Below are 21,814 nucleotides of genomic sequence, written 5' to 3'. Positions count from 1 at the left end.
CCTATGACCGTAAGTCATGGGGAGCACTTGTCAGACCTGGTGACCGTGTACTGTTGCGCAACCACACGCCCAGGGGTAGGAATAAAATCCAAGATAAATGGGAACCCCTACCATACATTGTAGTAAGGCAGAACCATGCAGACATGCCAGTTTACACAATTCGCCCAGAAAAGGGAGGTCCTACTAAAGTTGTTCATAGGAATCAACTCAGACATTGCACATTCCAAACAGGGCTACGACATCACATGTCTAGACGCCGAGCTATGATAGACACAGACACAGAACACCCTGATTTTATATGCCTTCCAGCTGCTACACTTGCACCCAACACTGACACAATCGTGGGGCATGGGGAAGTAGACGCTGTAGGTCCAGTTAACCAAGAACAGGAGGAGGTAAATTCAGGTGATGACAGAGTAATTGAGTCTAGTGTTACCGATGAGTCAGACACAGAAGGTGAAGGTATTTCTGAGCCAAGGCGATCACAAAGGCGAAACAAGGGTACAATTCCTGTGCGGTACAGAAATGACTATATCCTGGATTAAGGTGTTTGTGTTGAACTGTACACAGCGCTAAGAAATTTCACATTCCTATGCTAATGTTTCATATTGTAATATGCATTTATCTGTCATATTCTTGTTTTGTTTCAGAGGTCAGACTAGAAGATGTCTGGTGTTATGGCAGGGTTTAGCAGGGGGGAATGTAGAGGATGGAAATATACAGGAACTTTTATCTTGAAACTTTCCTAATATTGTGTGATTTTGGCCAGTAGAGTCCTTGGCCAATGAGGGCCTTGTGTGGGCGGAGCTGAGAGAGTGAGGGGAAAGAGCAGAAAAACAGGGGGCTCTGACATTTTGAGCTCGAATAAGCTCCATCTTTTCCTCCTAAAATCCTAAAAACTCGGATTCTGTACACAACTGAAGGTGTCTTCTGAAAGTTTGTGGACCTGTCATCAGCTGGGGTGAGCAACTAGACTGCTATTACGGAAGAACCCCGTCTTTTCTGTGACGTGCAGAGCCGTGTGTCTGGACAGAGGAGGGGAGAAAATGGAGTGAGCAGCTTAACGTGTACTGTTTCCACACTGACGGACTGTGTAGTGGAGCTGAGCTGCGCGTCGAGCAGGAGAAGGACTGTTGTGAGTTGAATTCTGCCGCCAGTGGCTGTGAGAGTCTGATAGGGGAGAGTCACTGCCTGCGCCACTCCCCGTGCGCGCGGGTGAGTGAGTGAGTGTGAGTCTGAGCTCAGCTGCTCCTCTGCCCTCTTCTGATCAGCTCTATTAAAGTGAGGTGCCCTGCATCACAGACATATTCTAGCCTCTGTCCCAGTAATACAGATTGGTAACTGGGCATTATACATTCCTGGGTTCAAGAGACTGAGTCATTTACGTTCCCTGAAGAAGAAGGAGTGTTTTATTATCGTGTAAGAGACTGAGTTATTACATTCGTTGAAAGAGAATAGTTTTTTGGTGTTGATTCAGTATAACACTGTTGTGTGTTTTCAATAGAAAAAAGGGGTATATAGACTTATTGTTTATTTTTTTTGTATTACCTCATTGAAACATCCTTTTATTATTTTCCTGAACTCAACAAATGATACTTGAACTGAAAAGGAAAATTAATTGAAAATAATTGATAATAAATTCACCATTGTTTCATCTTTAACAATCGCCTGTTCTGAATAAGTACTTACCTAGGGGTGGGGGCGTCTCTCCTTCCTTGCTAGATCTGGGGAGGGCGGGTCTAACACAACGCATTGGCGCACGTTCAGGTTGTGTTTTACACTTCAGGGTGCTACCGTGGTATTGATATTTCCTGAAGCCCACCTCACCACATCTTATGCACTAACGTTAATTTTCTAAGGCAGCAGGGTAGACACAAACATACTTGCTAAGGCAGGTAACGAGACAAAAATTATTGGGGGTGGGGACACAGATCCTGTCACTTTCTCGATTATCCTAGGTAAGGTACTGGAAACTTATCCCCTACTAGGCGGGGCAAAAACCCCCGCTTATACATGTAAAGCAGCTTTACAGAAAATCTGAGTCTGAGTCCCCATGAGCATCACCAGTGGCGACAGTGGCAAGGAAAATCTCTATGAGCAAGTGGAAGAAACCTTGAGAGTAATCAACACTCAGAAGGGGAACCCATCCAACGCGCTCATGGGTCCGCACGCATGTTGACGGTGCTCCGCGACCCCAGCCCTTTTTAGTGGATTTATTTTCATGTATATTCATTTTGGCACTATTTTCGGACGATAAAACTGACTCTCCTTCATGGCCTCCACTCGAAAACAGCTTAACCTGACTCCAACGTCCTCTCCAACAAAGAAGAAACCGAAACAAAACGACTCCGCGGATCAAGCTAACATGGCGCCTACAGCGGACACCATAGCCAAACTGGAGAGCATCCTGAAAAATGAGTTAGCAGCTTTGAGGGCGGACTTCTCCTCTCATATGAGCACAGTTCATTCGATGTGTTCGAAATTCAACCAGTTAATGGGCGAACAGAGAGTACAGAAGAAAACCCTCAACGATCATGCTCGCCGACTGGAAGGTCTCGAGCAACAGGTGGTGGACCTGCAGGACCGCAGCAGGCGCAATAATCTCCGGTTAGTGGGGCTACCTGAGGGAGCCGAAAAGGACGACCCGGTAGGCTTCATCAGGCGGTCGCTACAGCAGTGGTTTCCATCGCTAACGGGTAAAGAACTATAAGTCGAGCGGGCTCATCGCATATACAGCAAGACAAGCACTGACCGGCAGAAACCGAGAATCTTCATGTTCAAGCTCCTCCGCTACGGAGATAGAGATCTGATCCTACGCGAAGCGAGGAAGCACGGGCCGGTAAGATTCAATGGCGGATCCACGCTTAGCTTCTTCCCTGACTTTTCTCCTTTTACGGCCAAGAAGCGGAGCTCCTTTACCGCGGTTCGGAGGGAGATGAGAGAGGCAGGCATTCAGAACTTTCTCATTTATCCAGCGACTTTGAAGGTCTTAATCAACGGAGAAGTTAAATTGCTGAATGATCCAGAAGAAGCCCGCAAGCTTCTCGACTCTCACCTCCGACCGATCGATTCAGATATGGAGGCCCCTTAAGTCTGTACACAACACCGCAATTTGAGAGGTAGCTGTGACTGAGGGTTTGTTTTCGGTTTGCTAACCATGTGTCGGGGACCAGTAGGTAGAAACTCGAGTGGTTTGTATAATTCCTGTTACCCCATTGTTCCGACATGTTTCACCCGCTGTTAATGTGACTTGTTAAAATAGAGCGGTTTTCATATCTTCAATTTGTATCAGTGGATGCCTTTACTACCTTGTTTGTATAATTGCTGATAAAGCAAAAGGGCTGGGGTCAGCGTCCTTGATGTGTATAGACCAATGTGGTTGCCACGGATTGCTGAAGGGGAGGGAGGCATACCTGGGCTATTAGTCTGTCCAGGCTGCAGTAGTTTTATGGGATGGGTTTTCTTTGGGATTCTGTTGTTATTGGGGTGGGTTTGGGGGAGGGTTCCTGACAGACTCCAGTTTAATTATGTAGTTTGTTCTACTTGTGCTTTCTGGGAAGCGGTCATGTTTACGGTGCAGTTAATATTCGATAGCTATGACTGACTTAAATATCCTAAGCTGGAATGTTAACGGTCTGAACGACGCTCATAAGTGTACGAGCTGCTTAGAATTACTGAGACGGAAAAAGATTGATTTAGCCCTAATTCAAGAATCACATCTAAAAGAAGAAGATGTTTACAGATGCAATAATACATTTTATGAAGTGATTTCTCACTCTGCTGCGGGCAGTAAAACTAGGGGAGCGATGATTATGATACGTAGAACATTACAGATCTCTATATTGGAGAAAGGCGGTGATACTGAGGGTAGAATAGCTCACATTAAGACTTTGGTCGCTAATAGAAAGATTGCGTTCTTGTCTGTTTATGCCCCCTCCACTGGAGATCCAAGTTTCTATTCTACGTTATCTGCTTATCTTTTGAACTTGTCAGACTGTGAGGTGGTGCTAGGGGCAGATATGAATGCAGTTATGTCGCACAACTTAGATCGGTCCGGAGAAAATGAATCTTATTTGCAGAAGATGTGTGCAGATAAACTCAGACAGTGCATATTTTCATCCTCTCTAGTAGATTGTTGGCGCTCTCTAAACCCATCCCTGAAGAAATATACATTTTTGTCGTCTAGGCATAGGACATACTCTCGAATAGACTATATGTTTATATCTAGAACTCTTCTTCCATTAGCTCCCATGGCTGATATTTGGGTTATGACTCTTTCAGACCATAATAGTAACTTTCTTAGACTAGTTATAACGCCTAAGCCACCACGGGCACCACGTTGGCGCTTTAATACCAAATTATTACAAGATAAAGATTACTGTGCACAGTTCAAAAATGAATTAAAGGAGTTTATTACAATAAATCAGGGCTCGGTGGATGATCCACGTATACTCTGGGATGCGGTAAAGGGTCTCATCAGAAATAATTCAATATCGTATGCTTCATGGAATAATAAACAACGCCTTAAAAAGATATCTGATCTGGAAGCGCAGTTAACATCTCTAGAGAACTCTAATCAGACTCTATATTCGGACGATACAGTAAAAGAAATTTTTGTTATAAAGCAAGAACTCAATCAGTTACTTAGACATAAGGCAGAATTTCTTATACAAAGATCAAGGCAAAATTATTACTTTCATGGAAGTAGGCCAAGCCACTTACTGGCTCTGAGATTGCGTAGTAACGAGAAATTTGCCAATATTTCGGCTATTAAATCTACATCCGGTGAGATCATGTCGGACGAAGCCGATATTAATGAAACATTCCGGTCTTTCTACTCAGAACTATACACATCTGAAGTAAACTCAAAAAATGACGCCACCTTATCCTTTCTTTCCTCCCTTAACCTACCACACATCACAGACTCTGAGGCAAATTCACTAGCTGAACCAATAACTCTCGACGAATTAAAATCTGCACTTCAAGGTATGAATAAAGGCAAGTCACCCGGTCTAGATGGAATCCCCAACGAATTTTATTTAACTTTCTGGACTGAGTTGGGCCCTCTTCTATTAGAAATGATTCTATATTCCATTGAAAAAGGTTTTTTTCGTCAACAAGTTAACATGGCTGTTATATCTGTTCTTCTAAAGAAGGATAAAGATCCTACTTCATGTGCTAGCTATCGCCCACTCTCCTTAATAGGCTCTGACATAAAATTATATGCTAAAGTTCTGGCTTGCCGATTAGAGACATATATGACTAAATTGGTCCAGCAAGATCAAACTGGTTTCATTAAATCGCGTAACGCTTCAGACAATCTTAGGCGCTTACTACATATTATTCACTCCTCGGAACAAACAGATTCCCATCATGCAGTTTTTTCCTTAGATGCTCTTAAAGCGTTTGATAGGCTTGAATGGAATTATTTATGGCTGGTCTTAGAAAAAATGGGGCTCGGTTCGAATTTTATTGACATGATTAAAGTTCTGTATTTCAATCCAACAGCAGTTATTTTAACAGGGCGAACTTGCTCACAACCATTTCAGTTAAGTAGAGGGACCCGTCAGGGCTGCCCCCTCTCTCCTCTACTATTTGCTTTGTCCCTTGAACCCCTCGCACAGGCCGTCCGCCAGTCGACATTGATCTCACCGATAATTATTAACAACACGCTTCATCACATATCCCTATATACAGACGATATTTTATTATATGTGGATAAACCAAACAGCTCCATCACTCATATATTGACCCTCTTTGACAATTTTAGTCTTTTCTCTGGGTATAAGATTAATTGGAATAAGTCTTGTTTTCTTCCAATTAATTTCGACCCTAGTGCTGAGAAACTTCCTAGTATTATCCCGGTTGTCACCTCCTTTAAATATCTTGGAATAAAAATTTTCCCGTCTTTAACTGACGTTGCGGCGAAAAATTTTAATGGCATCTTATCTAAGATAGACGCCGATCTCTCTAATTGGTCTCATTTTCCTAATTCCCTGCATGCACGTGTCTCTGCAGTTAAGATGAATGTCCTTCCTCGCATTAATTTTTATTCATATATGATCCCTCTTTCTCCGCCAGTTGGGTTCTGGGATAAACTTAAATCTAAATTGTCTCATTATATCTGGAATGGGAAACGGCCACGCATCAAACAGTCAACTCTTCAGCGTAGTAAACTGGAGGGAGGCCTCTCTCTACCAAATTTTAAACTATACGCCCAAGCCTTTGTTCTACGTCCACTGGCAGTGTGGTTTAACTCAAATCTCTGTACCTCATGGCGACCCATCGAAGAAACGCTTGTTGCACCACACACCCTTGAGGACTTGTTATTTAGTGGCATATCTATTAGACAATGTAAGCTACGCTTTGGCCCCATAATATCATATTTGATATCCACATGGAGAGCCGTCGAGAAAATGACTGGATCAGTTGTTAAATGGCATCGGCATTCCCCGCTTTTCCGCAATTATAATCTTCTCTCCGCTAATGCTCCCTTATGCTGCCCGCAGTGGTCTCAGAAGCACATTAAAAAAATTTGTGATTTATACAATGATGAAGGCCTAAAATCTTTTCACGACCTTCAATCTCAATTTAACATACCAGCTACTTCTTTTTTTATGTATTTACGCATTAGATCAGTACTCCACGCAAATGGGATTCTAGTTAACGCCAATCTACCCATACACCCTTTGCGTAAACTAATTTTGCAGAGTGACCTTACCCCGAATTCAGTATCCAACATTTATTCCTTTCTACTAAAATCTACTTATACTGCTCTGGGTATTATCCCAATATGGGAAAAAGACCTAGACACAGATTTACAAGACATCCCGACTGAACATATCTGGGGTCTAACATTTATATCCTCTAAAAACCCGAATCATCAAGTAATTCATTGGAAATTTATAAATAGAGCATACTTAACTCCTTTAAAGCGATATCATATGCACCTGACCAGCTCTCCCCTGTGTGATTCATGTTCCCTAGGGGAACTAGGGACTTTTATGCACTATTTTTGGTACTGTCCATCACTATCAGCATTCTGGAATCAGTTTACATCTGACACATCAGAGTTGATTGAGAAAGACTTCCTTTTAACTCCGGACTTATTCTTTCTAAACAACATCTCAAGCCTCAACTTGTCACTATGGCAGAGAAATCTACTGCTTGCAGCTCTTACCGCGGCAAAACTTCTACTGACCAAACGCTGGAACCCTACATGTAAGCTACACAGAACTGCTTGGATTCAAACCTTATTGGACATAATATCTATGGAACTTTCTACAGCTCGTATACACGGGGCTAAGGCCAGGACTCTGGGAAGATGGCATGACGCCTTTGAGAAGGTGAAACTGCTTCTTTTGCACAAGTGAACTCTCAAGACTCTGGAGATTGATGGCAGCAATGTTCTCTTATATGTGACTGTATATTGATTTGTTTGGGGGGGGGGTCTGTCAGTAGGGGAGGTGGGAACCAGGAGGGTTGGGGAAAAAAAAAAAGGAAAAGAAACAATAAAACAATTGTTCACAAAAAAGAAGGGGAACCCATCCGGGTTGACCCATCTGGTCAACACTGGAGAGCAAACATTGTTAGTATATAGTATTAAAGTACAAAGTGGGAAAATCAGGTGGGCACTGGTTAATTAGATTAGTCTATGATTAGCAGCAGCAGCATCTGAGGGTGAGGACTGCACAGCGTTGTACAGCTCAATGGTGGTCAAGCCAGTCCAGAAGGCTGGCAAGCAGTGGCACCAGCATCAGATGCACAGGATGGGCAGCTTTTCAACTCAGCATAGAAAGGAAAGAAAAACACACAGAGTCAGTTCTATAAAGAGTGACTGACCACAGCTTACAGTATAACAGAGCAGCAGAAACTCCAGCAGGTCTAGATCTGACAGGGAAGACTAATCACCAAAGGCTCGACTATACAAGTAAGTTTTTAGACTTAAAGACTGAGGCTGAGTCTGAGTCCCGAACATTGACAGGAAGATTATTCTAGAGATGGGGGGGCTTTGTATGAGAAAGCTTTATTAATTTTAGGTACCAGTAGTAAAGCAGCACCTTCTGATCCAAGTAGGTGTGATAGATAAAGATAGATAGACACTTTATTGATCCTGAAGGAAATTTAGCAGCCAGTGGCAGACACACAACACTATACAATAACCGTAAATGGGTGTACACATATAACAAGAATAAATAAACCAGATCCTATCTACAGGTATATATACAAATAGAAAAAATACCACAGTCAGTGATAATATCTATAACCTGAGATGAGAGATGCAGTGCAATAATGACTGTACAAAAATTTACAGATGACGACATATAATGACCACAGAATGAAAAAATAAATATGTGCATATATTGTACCCAATAAAGTGTCTAATGTCCAGATGTGCAAGATGCGCAGTGAGGTATGCAGAAAGTGCAATATGTGCAGCACGCTGTCTAAATGTCCAGATGAATAGATAAACACAGGATAAGCATGAGATTCAGATTCAGTCCTTCTCTCTCCACCATTCTCTGCTGGTCCCCTTGGGAGGAGTTGAAGAACCTGATGGCTCTGGGGACAAAGGATCTCCTGAATCTATGGGTTGAGCAGCTCTGTGACAGCAACCTGCCATTAAACATGCTCCTCCTGTCCATGATGATGGTATGCAGTGGGTGGCCATCATCCTCCATAATGGAGAGCAGTTTGTGTAGTGTCCTTGTCTCAGCCACCTTGACCACAGAGTCTAGTTCCTCACCGGCCACTGACCCCGCTTGCCTGACCAGCTTGACCAGTCGCATCTTGTTTTTTATGCTTCCTCCCCAACACACCACAGCATAGAAAAGACAGCTGGCAAACATGGTCTGATAGAACATCTGCAGAAGCTTCCTACAGATGTTGAAGGACCTCAGCCTCCTCAGGAAGTAGAGCCTGCTTTGACCCTTCCTGTACAGGATGTCTTTGTTGGCTGACCAGTCCAACCTATCATCCAGTTGCAGCCCAAGATACCTGTAGGTCATTACCCTCTCTACTTCAACCCCCTCAATAGAGACTGGCTGTTTGGCCTAACCCTGCAAAAGTCCACTACCATCTCCTTGGTCTTGGCAGTGTTCAGAAGCAGGTTGCTCCCACAGCACCACTCCTAAAATACAAGGAAATACACTTGTGCTGAAAGATTATAATGGACAGAGCACCTGTTTAGGCACCTAAATTTAGGCACCTGCAAGCTAAAAGTCACGGTGAAAGACCAAGTGCACAAGCAGAGTGATAGAGCCTGTGAAGATTTGAAGTTTGTAAAAAGAGTGTATCAAATTAACACTGATGTGACTGCTTCACCTGATTCTGTTGACTCCATAGTACAAAATTTCTCCGATGTCTTCAGAGGATTTGGTGTACTGCCATTTACATACAAGATACAGCTCAAAGAAAATTCAAAGCTAGTTGTGCATGCAGCTAGAAGAGTTCCAGTAGCATTAAGGGATGGCCTGAAGAAAGAACTAGAACGAATGACCACACTGGGTGTGATAAGAAAGATTGAGGAGCCAACTGATTAGGTCAACTCCATGGTCTGTGTGAAGAAAAAGACTGGAGAGTTGTGAATATGTATGAATCCAAAAGATCTAAATGAAAACATCAAGTGTGAGCATTATCAAATTCCCAAGCATGAAGAGATCACCAGTGAAATGGCAGGAGCCAAATACTTCTCTAAACTTGATGCATCACAGGGGTTTTGGCAACTTAAGTTGGATGAAAGCAGCACTAAATACTGCACTTTTAACACACCTTTTGGCAGATACTGTTTCCAGAGATTACCATTTGGAATTATATCCGCCTCAGAAGTATTCCATAGAGCAATGGAACACATCGTTGAAGGCCTAGATGGAGCAAGAGCCTATGTGAATGACATACTTGTGTGGGGATCCACACTTCAAGAACATAATCAGAGACTGGAAAGAGTGCTTGAACGAATAAAAAAGAATGGACTTAAGCTCAACAAAAACAAATGCCAGTTTGCAGTTCAGGAAATTGTTTTCCTTGGTGACAAGCTCTCAGCACAAGGAATAGAACCTGATCAAGAAAAAAAATAATGCAATACTCAACATGCCTCGACCAACAGACAAGGCAGGCATACTACAAATAATGGGAATGGTAAACTTTATAGGAAAATTCATTCTCAGGCTGTCAGCGAAGACATCGTGCATTCGTGAACTCCTGCACAAGGACAGTGACTTTAAGTGGACATCCAATTGTGAAAATCAGTGACAAATGCTCAAAAGCACACTAACCACTGCACCTGTATTGACATTCTTTGGTCCAACAAAGAGAATTAAAGTGTCTACAGATGCATCTAAGAACGGAATTGGTGGAGTGCTTCTACAGGCTGAAGGTGAGCATTGGAAACCAGTAGCATATGCATCCAGGTCCATGACAGAGACTGAATGCAGGTATGGTCAAATAGAAAAAGAATGCTTAGGATTAGTCTTTGGACTAGAAAAGTTCCACAGCTACATATATGGCCTTCCCACCTTCACTGTAGAGACAGACCCACTGGTTGCCATCATTAAAAAGAATCTCAATGAGATGTCACCTAGAATACAGCGAATGATGATGAAAATGCAAAGATATGATTTTGAGCTGGTCTAAACACCTGATCCTTGCCGACACACTGTCAAGAGCACCCGCAAGATGTAGTGTGAGCACAACTGAGGACGATGTTCAAACACACATTGACATGGTGTCTGTCACACTCCCTGTGTCAGACACAAAGACCATACAGATTGCTGAAGCAACAGCAAGAGATGCAGAACTGCAACGTGTCATTGATAACATGCAGAATGGATGGGCTACAAGATCCTGTCCACAGTTCTACCACATAAAAGGTGAGCTGAGTGTGGGGAAGTGACTATTATTGAAACAAAACACGATCGCTATCCCACAGAAATTGAGACAAGACATAATGCACAGAATTCATGAGGGACATCTTGGTGTTGAAAAATGCAAAAGAAGGGTGAGAGAGACTGTGTTCTGTCCTGGAATGAACAAGGACACTGAGAAAATGGAAATCAGAAATAAGCAAAGTAAGGAGCCCATGACTGTAAGTGATAAACCAACAGCACCATGGTACAAAGTAGGAGTGGACTTCCATCTTAAAGGAAAGGACTACCTTGTCGTTATTGACTATCATTCAAATTATCCTGAAATGGCTTTACTGTCAAGTATTTCATCCAACTGTGTCATAACCAGACATGGCATTCCTCATACAGTAATGAGTGATAATGGACCATGCTTTAACATCAAGGAGTGGCAAGACTTTGCAGAAACATATGACTTCAAACATGTAACGTCTAGTCCTCTGTATTCACAGTCCAATGGTAAAGCTGAGAAAGGAGTCCACATTCTCAAGCAACTCCTTAAGAAAGCATGTGACAGCAACTCAGACCCGTAGCTTGCTCTACTCAGCTACAGAGCATCACCTTTGGAGTGCCGGCTATCTCCTGCAGAGCTACTCATGAAAGGGAAGCTCAGGACAACACTGCCAAGCTGTTCAAAGCAAAAGAAACATCCTAAGCTGGAACAAAGGCTAAAACTACAGAAGATGAAACAAAAGACTTTCTATGACAGGACAGCCAAACAGCTTCCTATACAGTGAGAACCAAAGAAGGACAGATCATCAGACGGAAACGGCGCAGTCTTCTAAAAACACCAGAGACTGTTACAGACCAAGAGCTCAGTAATGCACAGGCTGAGTCTGAAACCATCTCTCAGTCTTCTGAGAATTGCAACACAGACATGTACACTGAAACTCAAACAAAAACACACACTCCAGGTGAACTGGTAAAAAGAAGATCTGTGAGGACAATAAAGAAACCTGAAAGGCTTTTTAATAAATTAAAAAATGGGGTTTTGGTTAATAGGCATGTTTATGATATTTTGAGTAATGTTCAAGTTAAATGTTCTGCTGATCTGATTAAGTCAAAATGGTTAACTAATGATTTAGCACCATGAAGTTTGTAACTGAATAAGTTTATTTACCAGTGATATGTTCATATACCTGTCAAGTTTCCACTTCAAAGAAAGGGGAATGTGATGATTGGTAGTATGTAATTCGGACCACTAGGTGTCAGTAGACGAGATATGGGCAGAAAGGGGGCATGAGAACGGCGGAAGAAAAAGCATGATAGATGTATTGGTAATGCAAAACCTGTGGTGTTAATAAAAACTAAACAAGATAACATATAAAGAATACAGTTCTTTATTAAAGAGAGCAAAATCCAAAAAAAAGTTTAGATACTTTTTTATAATTTGCCAAAAAACAAAATGTAGTAGACTATGCCTGCTGCCTTCTCCTTCTGTTCCCAATAAAAACAAATGTAATATCTTTTAACTTTGAGAAAAAATCTTAACATATCAAGCACCTGACCCCAAGAGTTTACATAGTGTTATTCTACCGGTAAAAATCCTTTAGAATGTGTGAGATTTTTGGGTCTCTGTCATGGCTGTGTCTTCTCTCAACAACACTTTTTAAGACTAATACAAATTCACACTTGATTTTAAAAGGCAGAGAAAAAAAACATGAGTCATTCAAACGTTAGTAAAACGAGCAGTATATTCAATCACACTTAACACCCCCTCACCCCAGAAAGTGCATGTTTAGGCTCACCAGTTTCATACATAACATGGGCAGAATGCATCCAAATTGTGTCTCAAACTGTAAAAGACCCTAAATATCCTTCAGTAATGAAAACTAGAGCCACGTAATCCATTTTATGAAGCTGCCAGAACACCAGGATCTTCTCCTCCTCCTGTACACACTCTCATCACCAATGACGCTCGTCCTCACAAGAGGAGACGGATGGACAGGACACTGGGGGTGCAGTCACTGATGTGATGTCAGAGGGAGAGCACTCAGCCCTGTGTTGCAGCTGTGTTCACAGATTTGACCAGTACAGACACAAAAACACACACGGTTGCCATGGAGAATCACACACTGTGTGTGTTTGTCCTGTAAGACTTCCTCCTGTCCTCATAACCCCTGGTGTGTGTGTGTGTGTGTGTGTGTGTGTGAGAGAGAGAGACCTAAGCAGGTCTGATGTAACTTCTGATGCTGTATAACACAAAACAGAACCAAATGATCAGACAGAAACATACATTTATAACAGTCAGCACTAAGACCACACACACACACACACACACAATCTAGAAACCTACTACTAATAAAACCAATAAACAGCTTTGATTCTGTCTCTCACACACTCATGAAGACAGAAACACTCTGTTACACTGAGGAAGGCTGAGTGCTGTATTAGACAATCACAGTAAGATGTCAGGCCTCATCTGACCTCTGGAATCCAGCACCAGGACTCTTTCTCTGCAGAGTCTCCATCAAGTCAGAATAATCAGACCCAGACACTGAACTGAGGAAGTTAGCACTGCTGCAAGATTCACTGCTCTAATGGATAAGGGGTTGTGAGAAGTTTCCAGGCCAAGAACAGCAATGTACATGGAAAGTAAAAAAAAACAGCAATGATCAGCTGTATCACCTCTCCAATGCATCTCAGTGGACTAGACCAGCTATAAAACAATGCCTTTGGAAAGGGCACCACTTCAGAGGGAACTCTTAGAGTGTGTGGTGACTTTTTACCTGCTATGCAAAGCAAAAATATGGTCACACCTGTCACTTGTCATTAATAGGCTGGGCTTAATCTTGGCATCATCTTGTCCTGCTATCTAAAACTGTATCAGTCCACTGTTTTGCAGGCTGGCTAGGTGTCTGGTACCTGCGCACAAGAATAAACTTCAATTATTCAGACATGTGGCTGCTCCCTGGTTTGGATCTGGGTTTGGATTCTTCAAAAGACAAGTTAACATATGTCTAACATAAATCTATCTATTCCCTGTAAAATGGACCAAAGACAGTTGGCTGTTGGCCAGGCCTCTCAGTCATTAACCCAAGAACCATCTGGTATGTAAATATAAAACTTTTCCCTGTCTTTTCTCTCTAATGTTGGCATGGTGTTTTGTCTATAAATAATGTATAAATGTATAAATGTATAATGTATAAATAAAAATGTATATGTAAAATGTAAAATATAAATGTAGTAATGTATAAATAAATACTGTGAAACTATAGAACCCTGTTCGGTGTGACCTAGATTAAATTGTTATTGTTGGTATTGTTATTTTAATTTAGCCACAGTCCTACAGCTGAAATATGTCTCTACTGTTATAAAACCTTTAAACTAATTAATTACTAATTATGGTAGTTCTGTCTGATTTTTATTCAACATCTGTTTAATATGTAGAGCACAGACTGAAATCACACACATTAAAAAAATTACAAAAAGAAAAATCTTACATAGCACACAACACACAAGAAACAACTGCAGTGCAACTACAAATCCCACATATTCAAATGTGAAGCACTTCATGCACACATGCACACACACACACAATCACAAGAGAAAAGAAGCTGTATCAGAAGGCTCCCTCAGACACAGCAATGTGTGTGTTTATGAAGGAGAGTGTTGTAGATCACGATTCACTGAGTGAATGTATGTAAAGAGACAGAACATTGGTAACTCACTGTAGTGTCTCCAGTTTACAGTCTGGATCCTTCAGTAGATCAGAGAGCAGCTTCACTCCTGACTCTCCTGGATCATTCCTGTTCAGATTCAGCTCTCTCAGGTGTGAGGGGTTTGATTTCAGAGCTGAAGCCAGAGCAGTACAGCCTTCTTCTGTAATACTGCAACGATATAGCCTGCAGAGAGAAGAAAAACTGCAAACTTTTACATGAACACACAAATGTTATAGAAACTACAAAATAACCTTTATGAAAGTCCATAACTGTCATCTCTTATGCAAATATATTCTCTCTCCATCTCACACACACATATCAGGCCTAGATCATCCAATGGGTTTTGTGGGTGTGTGCTCAGGGGTCCAAGCCATTAGGGGACCCCCATGAGTAATTATGAGACAATCTAAACAGCTGCTTAGAACATTGCAAATGGTACAGTGAAAAAATGATGTAATTTGTCATCTTGTTACAGGTCAGTTTGGGTCAGAATTTCTCTGTCTTTATTATGTACATTTCAGCTTTCCAGTTTAAATTTGTCATCTTCTTTGGGGTAAAGCTTTCACTTGTGAATAGCAAATGCATGATGTACTATAAATGGTTGCATTGGCTGCTGGGTTTATGTGAACCTGTGTTCTTGGAAATGTGGTTGCAATCTTGTTATTATTTTGTCCAAACTGAAAAAAACTGCATTTTCAGCAGGTAGTATGCTGCTATCATGGTGCAGCATAGGTCTTGCAAGTATGTCAGTGAGTGTGTATGTGTATGCTGTGTGTGATCTACATCCTCAGTCATGAATTGATGATCTTACTCCAGTTTCTCAAGTTTACAGTGTGGAGTCTTTCACTCCTGAATCCCGGAGTTTATTCTCACTCAGATTCAGTTCTCTCAGACTGGAGGAGATTGAGCTGAGAGCTGAGGACAAAGCTGCACTCTTCTCTCTGTGAGATTACACCAACGCAGCCTGGGAGATAAATTATAAAGGATCGGAAACACATCTCAAACACACATCCATTCAGAAGACATGAGAATACAAAATCTGCACAACACAACAACATTTATTAACTTCATCTTCTACTTATTCCACACACACACACACACACACACAAACACACACATACAGGCATATAATTGAAAATGATGTATGAAGAGTTACAATAACAGTGACAAAATAACCTTAATAAATGGTCATAGATATAATGTCTCACAAACAGAGAATGATATATCAAAGCACTACAAACAACAGAACAGCAGTTATATTTACACAGATATCTAACAAAACAGGCACAGCAGACAAACACTTATAGTGAATGACTGTGTTAAAATGCACATTTGTGTGTGTGTGTGTGTGTGTGTTGTATGTGTTTGGTTTTTTGTGTGTATGTGTGTGTATTTGTGTGTGTATGATCTACATCCAATGATACAGTGACGTCCTTACTTCAGTATCTTCAGTTTACAATATGGATTCTCCAGTCCAGCAGAGAGCAGCTTCACTCCTGAATCCTGCAGTTCATTGCAACTCAGGTTCAGTTCTCTCAGACTGGAGGAATTTGAGCTGAGAACTGAGAACAGAGGTGCACAGCTGTTCTCAGTGAGATTACATCTCCACAGCCTGATGAAATGATGATAGATCAGAAACACTGTCATCTCAAACACACACTCATTCAGAAGACATAAAAATAAACATTACATAAACTACAAAACACATCAACTTGTATAGACTTTACCTTCTATTTCTTTTTCACACACAGGTCTTGCATACAAACCAAAGTACGAAGTGTTACAGAAACAATCCAAACAGCCCTGTAACACTTCTCTTGTTAATGTAGTTGTTAATGTTGTATGCTGTAAGAATCTGTGATTTTTTTTCTGAACTGTATGCGAAGACAAAGTAACAAATGCAAATGACTGGAATGTGATAGGAAGTTCATTGGGTCTACTCCTGCAATTCTCAGGAAAATCTACCAAAGCCTGATCTGTGTAAAAAATGATCAAACTGTAAGTCGCTCTGGATAAGAACATCAGCCAAATGCCATAAATGTAAATGGCAATGATTGGCCAGCTCTCTCAGTCATCAGCCCAGGGACAATCTGGAATTTAAGTAGGAAACTTTACCCTGCTTTTTTTCTCTCTAATGTTGGAGAGGTGGTTAGTCTTGTGATAATATAAAACTATAGGACCCTGTTCAATGTGACCATCAGGTAGGTAAGATTGTTACTGTAATTTACCCATGGTCTAACAGCTGAAACATGTTGGGACCCTCCATCATTTCCAGTATTTTGAGTATATATACAGCACAAACTCAATCTACACACATACTAAAAGGGCTAAAAAGAGATAAATTCTTACATGTGACACACACCCACCCACACACACACACACGCACACACACACACACATTGATCACTTGCTCACACAAAAACAAGAGTAAAAATATAGCAAAAAAGCAACAATAATGATCACTACATAAAGGAAACTTTCTGTTTGAAATACACAAAGAAAATCCACATACTAGTCAAAAACAGAAACATCTGAAAAGCTTTACATCAAAAATTCCAAACCCCACATATTTAAATATTAAGCATGTCTCACACACATGGAGGAGAATGTTGTAGATCACCATTCACTGATTGAATATGTGTTGAGGTACATTATTGTCAGCAACTCACTGTAGTTTCTCCAATTTACAGTGTGGGTCCTCCAGTAAATCAGACAGCAGCTTCACTCCTGACTCTCCTGGTTTATTGTAGTTCAGATTCAGCTCTCTCAGGTGTGAAGAGTTTGCTTTCAGAGCTGAAACTAGTGCAGCACAGTCATCCTCTGTAATACTGCAGTTAAACAGCCTGCAGAGAGGAGAAAAAACATTCTTACAAATGAACACACACATTCAGTGTGTAGAGTGAAGTAAAAAGTATTATAGAAACTACATAATAAAAAGTTAGTAAATGTCACACACAAACAAATGTACAGTTATACACACAAACAACAAAAAGTAGACTTACAACAGGTGTTGTCACAAAGCAGCTTTACAGAAAAATCAGCATTACAGAAAGAAAATCTGGGTCCAAGCCCTCAAGAGCATCGTCAGTAGCAAGAAAAACTCCCCAAGGGCAGAAGGAAGAAACCTTGAGAGGAACTAAGACTCAGAAGGGGAAGCCATCCTCCTCTGGTCGATACCAGATAGCAAACATTGTTAGTATATAGTATTATAGTACAAAGCGGGAAAACAGGTGGGAAGTGCTTAATTTGATTAGTTGATGATTATGCAGTGGCAGCAGCAGCATCTGAGGGTAAGGATTGCACAGCATCGTACAGGAAGAAGCTCAATGGTGGTCAAGCTGGTTCAGAAGGCTGGCGAGCAGTGGCATCCAATCAAGGCTGAAGAGGCAGCAGCAGCATCAGACACACAGGATGGGCAGCTTTTCAACTCAGCAAAGAAAGGAAAAAACACAGAGTCAGTTCTGTAAAGAGTAACTGATCACAGATTACAGTGCTAACTGAGTAGCAAAGACTCCGGCAGGTCTAGATCTGACAGGGAAGACTAATCACCAAAGGCTCAACTATACAAGTAAGTCTTTAGCCTAGACTTCAAGACTGAGGCTGTGTCTGAGTCCCAAACATTATCAAGAAGATTATTCCAAAGCTGGGGGGCTTTATATGAGAAGCTCCGCCCCCTGATGGAGCTTTATTAATTCTAGGTATCAGGCGTGATGGTTCATAGTGAGAGAGAAGTTCACTCAGGTACTGAGGGGCGAGTCCGTTTAGAGCTTTATAGGTCAGTAATAGAATTTTATCATCGATGCCAAATTTAACTGGTAACCAGTGCAGAGCTGATAAAGCTGGGCTAATATGGTCAAACTTTCTGGTTCTTGTGAGACTCTGACTGCAGTATTCTGGACTAAGTGAAGCTTGTTAAGGCTTTTGCTGGGACACCCAAACAGCAGGGCATTACAGTAATCTAGCCTTGAAGTAATAAATGCATATTTTTTCTGTGTCCTGTAGAGATCATGCATTTCTTAATTTCGCAATATTGCAGAGATGCAGGAAGGCTGTTCTAGTAATATTAGTTATATGTGTGTCGAAGAACAGATCAGGGTCTGTCACGACATCAAGATATTTTACAGATGAGCTTGATGCAACTGAGAAATTGTTAAGTTTAAGTGTAAAGTTAGACAGCAGGACCTCTGTTTTATTTGAGTTTAGCAGGAGAAGGTTACTCCACATCCAGTGTTTTATGTCTTTTATACAGTCCTCAATCTTGCTAAGTTTAATTTTATTGTCCGGTTCGCTTGTTATATATATATATATATATATATATATATATATATATATATATATATATATATATATATATATATAAAAAACTGAGTGTCATCAGCATAGCACTGGAAATTTGTGCTGTGTTTACTGATAATAGTGCCCATTGGTGGCATATATATTCTGAATAATATATCATACTTTTGTGAGGACAGATGATTCACCGTAAGTGTGTTTGGTCCAGCAGCAGGCCACTCTTATTTTCTGCTTTGGCCTGACCCTGGGCTGTATAATTACATTCAGGTGTGCAAGAGAAAAATAAGTGACAGATTGTGATTGTGTGCAGATTTGTTGACATTATTATTAGAAACAAGGACAGTGTCATTAAGGTTTCATTGCTCTTTTAGAATTTTAAGGACTGCAGCGCGAAGAGCCTGCTGAACCGCTCGGATCCCCGTCGGTAGGTGGGAAGAGGGCCGGAGATGACGATCCTGGCGTCCGTCTTCTTCCTGGCGGTGTCCAGTAGCATCTGGTAGTGCTCCTTCAGGACCTCGCTGCGCCGGTTGGAGATGTCGTTGGTCCCGACGTGGAGGGGAGGCGCTTGGCGATGTCTAAAACCCAGGCACCTGGAAAACGGGAGACAGTGGCGCCTGTTTACACCTCTGACTCTAACATGGCGGACAATAGAACTACCAATAACATAAACCGAGCCCTGTGCAGAGCGCCGAGGCGCTGGGGCGGGCGACCCGGCCCGAGGCGTAGGTGAAGGCGTAGGCGGTGAGCTGAGGGCGGCGAATCGGTTGCAGGAGGTGAAGACCGGCTGGGGTGGTGATGAAGGTCTGGAAGGCCGTCTGCGGCGCTGGCGTTCCCAGGGACCAGGTGGGGCTGGGGCTGGTGTGAGAACGGCGTCTCCCAGTGTTCGAAGAGTCGAAGCTGGCGCGACCACAGAGGGGGAAACTTCCTGGGAGGCTTCGAGCTGCGACTTCCGCTGAAGGAGCTCGTCCTGCCTCTTCAGGAGGGCGGTGATGTGACGGTCCAGCCGGGCCAACTCAGAGCTCAGGGCCTGGAGAGCTCGGTCCTGGGAAGACGCCATGTTGAAACCTGTGTAGGAGAAGAAATAGAAAGAGAGAGGGAGAAAACAAAAAGAGGGAAAAGGCATGAGGTGTGAGGGGTTAGCGGTCTGAAAGTGTTAATTATTGAAGTGAAAGTTGAACGCTGCTCAATCTGAAGTTCTAAGCTGTGGTGCTCTCTGTCGCTCGCAGTGACGTGCTCCTCGCATACTCAGTGCTTTACCTCCCTTTACATGTTCATTCAGATGGAGCTGATGCTTTTCTCCTGTATGTTAGAGCTCTTTCTGTTTGTTTCTGCACTCGTTCTGTTTCACTGTTACCTGCTTTGAGTTTAATAAAGGTGCTGTAGAAATAAAACAGGTTATTATTTGACTGACACACTGATGGTCATCAGCAGCACTAAAGGAAGAAGTGAAACCAGCCCCCCACAGCCCACCCAGCTGAACACAAACAAGCAGTTTTAAGCAGTAAACAGTCAGACAGAGAGAGAGAGAGAGAGAGAGAGAGAGAGAGAGAGAGAGAGAGAGAGAGAGAGAGAGAGCAGTGGGGTGGAACTCAGATCTGCATGAACAGGCCTGAGTCGTCCTCTTTCTCCCAGAATAGAGCAGCACTTTCACCAGATGTTCAGCTTCATTCAGCCAAACTCCCTCAAGATCAACACACAGCACTGCACTGAATCTCCAGCTGAACTCACTAGAGATCACACTAATGTGCTCTTGTACAGTCTTTATAAGAGTCTCTGCACTCTGTTGCCATCTTGGCCAAGTTTCTAGTCACTCAAGTTCAGCGTCCTGTCTCTGTGAATGAGGAGAGACCTAAAAGACTCAAAACTAAAGGGCCAAATTATTGACAAATGAATTGTCTGGTAAACTCAGAGAAACATCTAAAATCCTCTACTAATAATCTGGTATAAATAATGCTGAGGGATTTTCCTGCGTGCACTGGATCAGGTGTTTTTATTGAAGGGCTGGACTTTCTCCATACATAGACTGTATGTTGAGCATTATGAACTTTCCCATTCATTTTCCACCCAGTGACCGTCTCCTCCTGTATAAAGTCCGACTCATATGAGAGGAGCAGCTCTGTAGATCTAGGTATGTTCTTGTGTTGGTTCTGTGAACCCGATTGTTCTTCAGTCTAGATCCAGATACATAATTTAGATTTAATACATTCAGCACCCACCACCCTGCAGTACTCCTCATTCTTCCCTCACTGATCTACCAGAGATTAGCAAACTCCAGTCATTTCAAGCAGCAGTAGCTTGATTATTTATAGATACGGTCACATTCATGTTCCCATCCTGTGTTCACCAGCCCTGCTCCTGGAGACCTTCCTGCAGAGCTCAGCTCTGGTCTGACCGGTCTATTTAAATGGACACGTTGAATTTTTAACTCCAGTTAAGTGGATGTGACATACAGGACTAATCAGTACACTACACTTACATATTGTAACCTTCCTGCCCCACCTTGTCCTTCTCTCTGACTGAGACCAGAAACTTTTCCTCCTGTCCTCCTCCTCCCTTCCCTCTCATACCTTGGAAGAATGCAGAGAGGAGCAGAGAGAACCAGCAGAACCTGGGAAAACAGAACAGCTGTCATTAATAGAAGCTAGAAAGTAGTTTGTTTGAGATTAACCGACAGAGGACAGCTTTCATGATGGAGTACAGATGACATATCATAAACTGAACAAAGTTGTTAAAATGTGCTTTAACAATTAAGAGTTTTATCATAATTCAATTGGAGGATGGAGGGATCAGAAGAAGTAGAAGTGATGGACAAATGAGGGTCATCAATACAGAACGCAGTTTGCAGCTTGGGGACAGCTGTCAAGGCTTTACCAAATTTGGTGGCTATATATTAAATTATGAGTAGTAAAACCAATGGGTTCCTTAAGAAGGATGAAGGGATGAATGAAAGGATAGAAG

The 21,814-nt window shown here is 42.0% G+C and overlaps 2 pseudogenes and 1 gene segment (V, D, J or C); 2 read left to right on the top strand and 1 right to left on the bottom strand.

Moving 5' to 3' along the window:
* Positions 1-21,814, top strand: part of LOC108412015 — a 380,788-nt pseudogene that overhangs the window by 179,393 nt on the left and 179,581 nt on the right.
* LOC108412222 overlaps positions 1-21,814 on the top strand; it is a 134,772-nt gene that overhangs the window by 15,712 nt on the left and 97,246 nt on the right.
* The window catches only part of LOC108413908, a 65,443-nt pseudogene that overhangs the window by 9,777 nt on the left and 33,852 nt on the right, over positions 1-21,814 (bottom strand).

The sequence above is a fragment of the Pygocentrus nattereri genome, chromosome 11 (assembly GCF_015220715.1).
Source record: "Pygocentrus nattereri isolate fPygNat1 chromosome 11, fPygNat1.pri, whole genome shotgun sequence".
Taxonomy (NCBI): domain Eukaryota; kingdom Metazoa; phylum Chordata; class Actinopteri; order Characiformes; family Serrasalmidae; genus Pygocentrus; species Pygocentrus nattereri.
Note: the sequence above shows the minus strand (reverse complement) of the source record. Positions and strands in the feature narration are given on the sequence as shown.